Source organism: Strongylocentrotus purpuratus, unplaced genomic scaffold, assembly GCF_000002235.5.
Source record: "Strongylocentrotus purpuratus isolate Spur 01 unplaced genomic scaffold, Spur_5.0 spur5_scaffold_20, whole genome shotgun sequence".
Lineage (NCBI taxonomy): Eukaryota > Metazoa > Echinodermata > Echinoidea > Camarodonta > Strongylocentrotidae > Strongylocentrotus > Strongylocentrotus purpuratus.
The window spans coordinates 31,824,020-31,836,251 of NW_022145606.1; positions in this window are offsets into that span (position 1 = coordinate 31,824,020).

Here is a 12,232-nt window from a genome sequence, read left to right on the forward strand (position 1 = left end):
ACACCTACATGTACACAACAAACTTTGTTCTAAGGACAGAAACTGTGACGGTGTACACGTCAGTTAGCACAAATAGCATATACATTGCATGTCCACCCATTTCAATAATTTCTTCATGAAAAAAATCATTTTGATTCTAGCATGCCCAGTTGTTCTTCCTCCAACATACGATACATGCTGGCTCTCATTTTGAGCAGTAGATTTCTTTACTACCATTTTCTTCGATATTCTGATTTCTGTAATTCATCCTTCGTGCAGGCCTCCTTCACGTTATATAACTCGTATATAAACATACAGCATCGTTTTATATTTTGTCCATTCGTAGAGTATGGCCCTTGAATCTGTACTTCATCCTTCATAAATACCTGCTTCCCATAATATAGCTAGGTTTACACATGTCATAAACATGACCTATCTTTATATATTTAGTCTACAGACATGAAGTTTGTTAGAATACGGTCCCTGGTTTCTGTAATTCATCCTTCATAATTGCCCTCTTTTCCATAATAAAGCTAGGCCTTAAAAAATCGTCACCACTACTGGGCCAGAAGGGATTAGACCACACAGAGAGCCATCGAGGTCACTGTGACAGGTGGCTATCTCATTAACTCAGCTCTTATTTAACATAAGAAAAAGAGGATCATGGGGGACCAACAGGCACCGATTAGGGAAGTTTTCTATATAGAGGGAGCAAGTAGCTACAAGTATGGCAGTGTGCCTTTAACATACCCTAGTCCTATTTTTATATATTTAGTTTCCAGACATTTCGTCCCTAGTTTTGGTAATTAATCTTTCATGATTACCTTCCTTTGTTGTCTATAGACTTGTAGTTTGTTAGTATGGGACTCAAACTACATGAATTTCAGGCAGAAAGAAGCAAAAGCGCAGATCATTTTGTCGACTCGTTCAACGTACATGTATAGACATATCGTCAAATATATACAGCTAGGAAATGGTATCAAAAGTACAGGAAGATTCACCCAGAAGAGAAATTAAAGCCTAACTGCACTAGTTTGGTCAGGAGGGATTAGACCTCCCTGGTGGTCACTGGCTGGTGGTTATCTCATCAAATCAGCTCTCAGTTAACACAAGAAATGGGGGACCAACGGGTACAGATTAGGCAATGTTTGCTATAAAGAGAGTGCAAGTAGCTACACGTAGTGCAGTCCCGCTTTAAGGAATATACTATAAGGATTGTCTCTTTATGAAGGAGAAATTGATAATAGAGACATGATTTTTGATTTAATTGTAATACAGGAACATAGATTTACTGACAGTATGTATCAAATTTAGTTGTATTTTTTTTTTTTGGGGGGGGGGGATTGGGAAGAAGAGGTTTAGGTGTGTCATATCAAACATTTCATCCATCTTTGTGGTGGCCATTTTAAAACGTGTGATGTTACCAGAAAAGAATGAATTATATTTTTCTGTGCCTTTGCTATTTCCTGTTAGATCTTATATAACCCTAGGATTTAGTAGGCAATTCAAATAACTCATTAAGGTTTCATGTTCAGGAGTGGTGGAGATTGTGCCCTTCTTGATCTCATATTCATGAATGCAGTGACAAAAGGGCACATGTTCATTGTCTAAATTTAAATTCTAGATCCACTATTCAACTTAACCTTCTGGAGGATTTTGAACCCAATGATTGAAGTACATAAACAAGGATACCAGTTTTCATGCAAAAGCTTGAATTCAGGCCCTGGCAATTTTTTCTTTCTTTCTTTCAGACCATAGTTAAGCTCATTGTAGGTGATTTTCAGGCCCTCTGATAAGTTCTAACTGGCATCCCTGCATAAAGTAATATGCTATGTAAGTGTAAAGAGGATAAACACATAGAAGCTCAAGAACTGCAGTATTACTATGTCTTATTGGCTCATAGCAGAAAGGGTGTTAGCTATGTAAATGCTCTTGTGCTGAACTGAAAAAAGTTATATATTATGATTGGTTGTGTTCTTTGAAAGCATACTAGTTAATCTTGTCCCTTTCTTATTTTGCAATAACGTGCATTGGACTTGTATGAATGCAAAATGTTGCTATTGTTTTGTTGCAGTTTTAGTCAACTCTCAAAACCAAATGCCCCCTACATCCTATCTTGTTAGTCATCAAATTGCGAACAAAGGCTATATGATTGTTACATTATGGAGTGCAGTTTGACTAGCGCCCTCTTGGCCTTAGACTATACCGGCTGTGTTCTTCTTGCAAGACTTTTCTCCTTTTTAACTAGTGGGAGGATGTGTCTGGAAACTACTGCAAAGTGGTCTATTTTAAGGAAATATAGTATTTTTTCCAATTATAACATATCCCTATGTATCAGGAAATAGAATCACATTTATAACATTTAGCTAGTGGTGTGGCTCTTGGGGTTTTAATGAAATGTTAAATTTTTATTTTAGAAATTTGATATTTCAATCTTATTAGGAATGGACATAAGGTATGTCATTCGAAAGCTGCTGTGAAACTTACTTTGGGTGTCATTTGTCATAAGATTATCTGCGAAAAGTGAAGGTACGCTTTAAGCCCAACTAAATTTTGGAATAACCAATGGCTTATGTTTGCTTCATAAAGCAAATTATTTCTGTATTTCTTTGTAAGATCAATACTAACCAATATTTTATCTTAAAGATCAATTTGCATTTAAATACCTTTTTGTCTTATATTTTGACTACCGGTAAATAACAATTTATTGATGCTGAGTATATTTGAGTGCATAAAGACAACGTTGTACGGATCCTTCTTTGATAAGCACTAAACATGAACGGAATATTGTCATTATTATCATTGGCTCTCCCCTTCTGAATCTTTGTGGAAAATGGATTGTTTTTGGAGACTGGACGGACCGATAGAATTTTAAATTATTCAATGACATATGATTGATATGTTCTATTTATCTCTATGTATTCTTTATTAATGCATTGTAGTGAAATGGTGTCATTTTTTTTAGCATGCTATATTAAGAGGACTCTATAAGTTGATGGTATGAGATGCTACATAAGTAATGTGAATGCATTATAAATGTGATGCATTCACATTTGATGGCATGATGATAATATGGGATGCTACACAAGTAATGTGATGCATTCACATTTGATGGCATGATGATAATATGGGATGCTACACAAGTAATGTGAATGCATTCACATTTGATGGCATGATAATATGGGATGCTACACAAGTAATGTGAATGCATTCACATTTGATGGCATGATATAATATGAGATGCTACATAAGTAATGTGAATGCATTATGAACGCAATGCATTCACATTTGATGGCATGATAATATGGGATGCTACACAAGTAACGTGAATGCATTCACATTTGATGGGATGCTACACAAGTAATGTGAATGCATTATGAATGTAACAGTGTCAAGAGAGAAAAAACAAAACAAGAATTCTATGAGAATGAAGACATATTAAAGAGAGAACTGGGAAAATATGACTACATTTGTTTCGGTCCTTGTTTTCATGATTATGGCGTATCATGTTTATAATTGATTTCATACAAACTTTCTGGCCTAACATTCAGTTTATTGCACAGCGCCATATATAGGTCAACTTGACAACATGGCGTAACCCAATACATAGTTTCAGCTTTGCAGACCGAGGACTCAGGTTTGAGAACCAGCAGCACAGCAAGTTACAGGAACAAACAGCTGACCCGACATGGTGCTAGAGGGGGTTTTGCTTCACTGATGTACAGTCATCGTTGATGTACAAACTATTGCCTCTTTATTTTACTTATCATTTATTTTTTCGTTTTTTTTTCTCTCTCTTCCTCTCTCTCTCTCTCTCTTTCTCTTTGAATTGCTTTTTATGTACATGCAGGAATTTTGTACATTTCTGAATTGCCTTTCCACTTAAAGCTAAGAACTAGAAGGAAGAAAAAGAAGAAGAAAAAAAAGAGCGAAGTGTGTAGTTATGAATCTCGAGAGAAGGGTACATGCGCGAGAAGAAAGAAAAGATACGAAGATTTTCCAACCCGTACTGATAGTGATGTAACTTGTGGGAATGGCTTTTGTTAGTGGTGCGAATGAACTAGTATCATTTTTGTTATCACATCCTCTCCTGGACTTTGTAAGCTTGAAGTGAGAGAGAAGTGTGAGAAAGGGAGAGACAGAGAAAGAGTGTAAGAGAGAGACAGAAAGAGAAAAACAATTTTTGACCTTGTTATCAATTACTTAATTTCATGAATTTATGTTGTAATCACCAGTAAGATGAATAGATTGCTTCCAGTTATCACGAAACCTAACCGTATTACACAGAACACAGCTACTTTGATTGATAACATTTTTACAAATTGTATCCAAGCTGATTTAGATTGTGGTCTTATTTGTTCAGACCTCTGTGATCATTTTACTCTATTTTGTATTAATCTTGGAAAGAGTGTTGATTTTATAGATAAAAATATATCTGAACAGAGGAGGTTAATAATTGATAAAAGAAAAGGTCACTTCAAACTAGGATTGCAGTTAGCTAACTGGAATCAGGTGTATGGAACTGTAGAAACCGAACTATGTTTTTACCCTTTGAATTACATGATTCATGTTTCCCTTATATTTATTTTTCAGTGAGACGTAAGAGTAAAAAGCCATGTATTAATAATGGTATGTTGAAGTCGATAAAGAAGAAACAAAACAATAATATAAATCTTTGAACAGTAGTAATGAAAGTCATAAACAAACTTATATCGATAAAAAAAAAGATCCATTTGGTTAATATTATTCGTCTGTCTAAAAAAGAAAGATTTGTATTATGTTTCAGAGAATGAAAGGAAATATGAGAGAGGCATGGAAGCATATACAAACAACTAGTTAGGGAGACAGAAAATGTATTCTTTCCCGGCAAATATGTATTTTCAACATGTACCATTACTACTAACTGATAAGCAGAAAACTGATATGCTTCAGGTTAGGTACCAGATAACTTAAAAGGTGCCATGATAGTGCCAGTTTTCACGAAAAATGACAAAAGGAATATTGAAAATTACAGACCGGTTGCTCTGCTACCATATTGTTTTCCAAATTACTGAAAAAGATTATTCATGAACGATTGTATAACTATTTTTAACAAGATAAATTTTTGTTCCAGAGAGTAAACTGTCATGAATAATTCAGGCATGCATAATTACAATATCATAATACACATTACCATTATTTACTCTTCTTTCCTGCCAAATGGAGCGTTCGGAATGTCACGTTTATATTTTTAAAACAAACTAAACTGTAATAGAAATCTAGCAAGATACACCTTAATGATGTTGGCATGCTTTAATGTCCACAGTGGTACCATTCCTTTTAATTAACTTAATTGTTTACCCCGAGTGTCAATATTTCTGTAAAAGGTTATACCTTTATGGAACTTTTATTTTCATAATTTAAAACCGTTATTGCTCCTTTATGTCAACAAGGAAATAACAAAAATACATTCATCGGCGTTTTAAAAATTATCAGCTTCCATATTATAATACATGTAGAACATAAGTCAGAATCATAAATGTGAACAAAAATGGATGAAGGCAAATGAAAATGAGTAAGACGTTTTGAAGAAAAAAAATTTGATAGCAGAGCAGTTCGGGTTTCGCAAAACCTCTTCTACTGGTATGAGTGTTTTTAATTTAACTGATATCATTCAGAAAAATCTTGAATTTTAGTCTTGGTATATTTGTATACCTGTCAGAAGCATTTGACACCATTTATCACTAAATACTCCTCAATACAATATCGCTATATGATGTAAGAGGAATAGCCTTGAATTGGTTTCAATAGGCAACAATATGTGGTGGCCAATGGTGTCAAATCTCAATTGCAAAATATTAAATGTGATGTGCCACAAGGCTCTGTCTTGGGTCCCCTCCTATTTCTTGTCTATATTAATGACATTATAAATTCGTCAGCATTATTTTTGTATTCGTTGTTTGCTGCTGATACAAGCTTAATAATGTATCATCAAAAAATGAATTAATAATAAGCGTTATAAAGGCGTAATAGAGGACATTCCTGGTTGTGAAAGTAAAGAATCTTGCACTGGAATTTGGAGTGAATACAGTCTGTCTTGCCACTGTCTGGTGAGTCCAAATAGAATAGAATTACAAAAAAACCTAACCTAGATGAGATTAATGCATGGATTAATTGTTCACATACGTGTTGAGTCAAATATTAGTAGGACCGATAGTAGTAGTGGAAGTAGTACATGTAGTAGTAATAATAGTAGTATATATTAGTAGAAGTAGTATAGGCCTAGTAGTATTACTACTGACATCTTTAGCAACAAGACATGTATCAAATCGTATATTATCTACGCATCTACTTGACCCGCGCAATGACATGCCTGTATGTTACGGCGAACGTGCCTTTTTGCCTTTCCCCATGTTCTCTATAGCTCACTCTACTACTCTTCCGTTCCAATCGAAAGATTTGATTTCGGAGGGGGGTGGGGGAGGGAGGCGGAAGCTTTGCAAACATGGACATCTTTCACAAACGTGCAAAGACTCATTTCGTAACTATGTAATTTTTCCGTAATATATTTGGTTTGGAAGAACTACGAAATTACTGAACATTGTCAATTAGAGATAATTTCAAAATTCATGGTCAAAGTGAAATTACAACAACACTACCTAAAAGTGCATACATGTATATGCTAGTTGTTGTGGTAAAAAATTAATGGTGGTACTATAGTACCGGTATACCCTATGTATTGTTATTATTATTACTATTCTTTTCGCCGTCGATCATTGTTTTTTTCATTAGTATTATTTTAAAAACTATTATTATTATCATCATCATCATCATCATCATCATCGTCATTTTTGTTTACGTTATTATTACCATAATCATAAATATCCTTATTATCACCATCCTCACCATTCATATTGTTGCTTTTGTATTACTTTGGCACTACAGTGGTAGAAGAAGCACTACATCCAGTAATATAGATAATAAGGATTTGAACTAATATTGGTAGTATTGGTTGTGATGGTAGTAGAATGGAAAGAAATGGTTTGTAAACGACTATATAAACTGGCAAAATCCACTTGAATAAGATATTTAGATTAGGGGGTTCCCATATTTGAGCGTAAAAACGTTGTTATAAATTTGTACTTTGTTTGTGGAAGCATTCGAATACAACACTTTAACTTACCCCACCACCCCCCCCCCCCCCCCCCCCCCCCTCCTTGTCTTGAGTAGACTGCCAAATGAGAGGGGCAGGTAAGTGTTTGAGCGAATTTCGATTGAAAATAAGACAGTTATGATTCTTCTTCTTTTTTTGCGCTCAAGCAAACACTGTTTGGCAACTTTGCGATGTGTCCTGCAATTAAGATTCAAGATTCAAGCTTCAAGATTTTATTGTCCATAATATAATACAGAAATTTGTTTTCCATTGTAACATGTAATACATAAAACATAAGATAAGGACATGGTGTCGTGTGCTGAAAGCCAGAGGGGCGTCAAGACTCTATAAGAAAAAGTCTATGAGCAGGTACGGTGCTCCGGCTTTCAGCACAAAACATGACAAGACAGTTATATGACTTATACATAGCGAGAATTTTAAATAAATACAATTCTGAATCACATCGTGAATACATTCAGGTATGAATATAGATGTGAATATGAAGGTAGAATAGGAGCAGCATCACAATCGAAATACGAGCAGAAAAAGAAGGAAAAGAGAGCTAAAGCTCGAAGGACTGATAAAAGAGTGAAATATAGGGAGAGTTGGTAAGGGTCCAAAGGGAAAGGGGAGAGATAGCGAAGGAGAGATGGCATAATTTCCAATCAGATTATAATGCATGATAGAAAAATACAAAAAGATCAGCGGCAGAGCTAAACAACGGATGTTTTTGACCCACAAGGTGATAAGGTGGAAAACTTTCCAACCCAATCCCTACAAGTTTATTTACTGGGTGGGTAGAGAAAAAGTTAACAATAATCAAAATCGCTATTATTTCGCTTAAAGCTGAGAATTGCGTGTTATTTGTGCATTATAGATGTGCAAGGAAATTGGAATAAAAGAATTTCTGTATCTGGCTCTACGGGTAATTGGTACACGCAGGCGGATTCCTGAGCGGTTAAAAGTAAAACAAGAAAATAGTGGATGTGATGGGTCTTTCATACTAGAAGTTATTTTAGTCAATAAGCGATCTTCAAACAAAACTGATAGGGATGGTAATTCAATGCCGAAAATACGTTGATCAATTTTCAGAGGACGTTCGAGTTTAGTTTTGTCTGCTAGTGTGAGATTTCCATAAAAACAAATGAGATTGAATAGAAGAACACTTTGAATGATAGACTAATAGAGAAGATGCAAGATCGTCCTGTCAACGTTAAATTTGTTGAGCTTCCTTAGAAAAAACATCCGTTGATTAGCTCTACTGTGTACAGCGTTTGTCAATCAAGGTACCAAGATACTTATATTCATGTACGTGTTCGATTGCCTGTTCGTGAATATACAAAGGGATGTGATTAGCGTCACCACGTCGAAAGTCTATAATAATCTCTTTGGTTTTTTGAACATTCAAATATAGGTTGTATCGATCGCACCATTCAACAAACTGATTAACTTGACAAAAATACTCATTCTCACTATTTCCTCCCTTAATGAAACCTGTGATAGCAGTGTCATCAGCATACTTTATAAATGAACAATTTTGACTGGTACTAATGCAATCACTGGTATACAGTGAAAATAACAGGGGAGAAAGGACGTACACACCCTTGTGGAGCTCCTGTATTGGTAACCAAATTTAAAGCAGGTGATTTAATATTTCCAAGTCTTACTGATTGTTGTCTATTTGTTAGAAAGTTATGAATCCAGAATACTATTTTAACATCAACCTCCATTTCTATCAGTTTTTTTATTAAAAGGTGAGGAGTTATGGTATTAAAAGCACTAGAGAAGTCAATGAAGGCACATCTTACATATGATTTGGGGATATCTAAATGACTATATATTCCATGAAGAAGGACAAGAAAAGCGTCCTCAACTCCCCTATTCTGTCTATAAGCAAATTGAAAGGGGTCAATAAATGAGCCAGCTTGACTCAATAGATGTTTAAAAATCAACCTTTCCAAACATTTCATGACATTAGATGTGAGTGCTACAGGGCGGAAGGCATTCAGATATGTGCTACTACCTTTCTTATTCCCTTTTGGAACTGGTATAATCGAAGATGTTTTCCATATTTGTGGTATAACACCTAGATCCAAAGTTAACTGATATAATCTCGTAAAAGTAGGAGATTATTGTTGATAACAAGTCTTAAGAACCCGATTTGAGATGCCATCAGGTCCAGTGGCCTTGTTTACCTTTACTGTTCTTAAGATGTTCCTCACATCTAACTCTGATAATACAATGCCAACATTACTTGTGATTTTACTTAAAAAGGATTTACTCAAACATTCATTTTGATCATGAAAATCATTGCAATCACCCTTCCTATTTGCTCTGTACTAATAATCGGGAGCGCCAGGAGGGTTAAATCTGACTGACATGGGCGCTATACAAGAACCCATTATTATTTATTTATTTACTAAAAGTTGAGACATTTTTTATTTCCCTCCAGAAAAGTTTCATACATGCATGCTAAATATAGTTATTGCAAATAATTATGTTCATGTTCAACCCATATATGAAAAAAGTCTATTCCGTTATCAATAACAATTAAAAGAAAGCTTAATTAAATTGTATGTAAAGAACATATTGGAGGGAGGCTTAAAAGATTCGTCACATTGTCGCCAATTGGTGTTTGATTGATCGCAACTCAAAATGTTCATAACGTTCCTATTGTAATCGGAATTTGCTCGGAATTTGCTAAATGGTTGAATAAATTGAAATTTAAATTGAAAAATTGCCCATCAGGACCGACTCACTGAGCGAGAGATATGTATTCTTTTGTTGTGTAATTGGTGTGCTCTAGTTATATAACTGGGCGAGGATACGGCATTTTGGCTCTGGTAATGTATCGAATATCATCTTGATCGAATCGGTTCCCCCAAAATCCCCGGTAATCAACCTGAACAGGGTATTTTCATTGTAGATTTGATGTTGTTGAGGATCATGGGGATGATTCGTGATCTCATGTCGTTAGAGACCAATTTCAATGAGCGAGTAATGTTGGGCGATTTGCTTAATTGCATGAACATTTGAGCCCAATGTTCCATGAAGATGCATGATAGGTGTATTTCAGCTTCTGAAAGGAGTAGGATTCACTTCTGATGTTTACTTTGTAATTTAATGTCATAGATGTTGTTGAAAAAAATAATTATAGTATTTTATACAATTAACATATTGTTTGATCTGTTATGATAACGGCCTAATTACAGTCACGTCACCCCTACGTTATGACAAACAAACAGATGGCGATAGCTGAGGGTCCTAGGGAACAGAAAATCATCATTTAAGATTATGCACACATTTGTGTAACAATATATTTATTAGTTTCAGGTTATTTTTCTACAAATATCAAGTTTGTGCTCACTCTTTCCATAGCAACAGCAATTGTTTAACACGACTGACACATGTAATAACTTGCAGTTCTTATCAAGAGAGAAGCTTTAAGTACAAGGGTCGTTCTTTATTTTGCTAACTCGGCCGAGGCCACGGTCATCATCAAGCATTTACGCTTACGACATTGTGGTCTCCTGCTTTTTCCTTTGCAAGACACTTGCTAAACATACATAAGATATGCATTCTCCCCCTTATTTCTTATTTTTATGCAGATTATGTTTTCATGATGGCTTGGCACCAATCAATATATTGTTTTTTGCTTGTATTTTAACTAGAAACATATTTTGTCAAACCTACATATTATTCATTATATTTATTTGTATGATGTTTTGTTGTATTGATATGAAAAAGTGGAAATAAAACAAAACATACAAATACAGACCTGTTTTCAATGTCTTTTTAACTTTCTAAATTCCAAATACATGTTTATGCCTTTTTCTAAAATTCTAATGATCTTGGTGATAGTCCTAGTTGTCACAATCGCCACCAACTTTAGGGCAAACAAGCACATTCTGATAGCTAAAGGTCCTTAAGGCCGTATGAAATATCTTAGTAGGGACTTTTATATGTGCACAACGACAACGTGAATTGCTACGATCGACGTCCTTTTAATGCACTGCCTTGAATGGACGTCACACGTATCAGTCCACGCAAATCTAAAAGTCCCTATTCTTCTACGATATTGTGACATGAAACTAAGAGTGTGACAGTCCGTATATCATGGTATGACTAATGGGGATCGGATATAGATATATGGGATTTCAAGGCAAAGTCACCCTTTTCTCTCTCTCTCTCTCTCTCTCTCTCTCACTCTCTATCTATATCTCTCTCTTTCTCTTTCTCTTTCTCCCTTCCTGTCTCTCTGTCTCTCTCATTCTCTCTCTTTGCATTAAAAAATCCAGGGTCCATGAGTAGACCCATATCGTTTACATAATATAAACTAAAAAGAGAGACAAAATAACACTACACAAACAATCAGTTCCATTAAAAAAAAAATTAGAGAAGAAAATTCGTTAGGTTATGACAGAGTTTATTTGTAGAATCGTCAAATGCCGGGTGATGATTTTGTCTTCAAATTAACATAGAGGGTCACCTTCCGACATGATGTAATAATGGTGTAATTTTGTTATGGCTATAGTAATTTTAAAGAATGTTAAAAAATAACCCTTCTTCCACGTCAACATGGTCTGTCAGACCATGTCCTTCATACTAATGATCTACTTCAAGCCCAATCTTAAGTTGATTCACCCCCACCCCCCTCCTACAAAACTAGTCAAGTAAGTAATTGCCCACAATGCCATTGGCAGACTAAAATATAATAATGAATCTTGCATGAATTTCCATCTGAAAAGAATGTCAAAGGAAGTCTGGATTCGATGATCGTTTGCTTTTTTTGGTAACAGCAAAAATAACAAGTTTACCGTATAATCTACACACGCAACCACCCACACATTAGGCTTTTCCGTAATTTTCATATTTCTTCAAAATATAATTCTTTTTCATCATAATAACATAATTCGATTCACTTAATACATATACAATTCACAGATTACAATTGGTTTCTTTGTAAGTGAAATCAGTTATAATATTGAACAAATTATATAACCCATTCCCTTACTACCCTACACAAAACAAACAATCACCCCTACACATGAAAAATAACACACACACACCCCTTTTTTTATTTACAATTTTGTTTTATTTATCCAAATGTTTAATATAAAC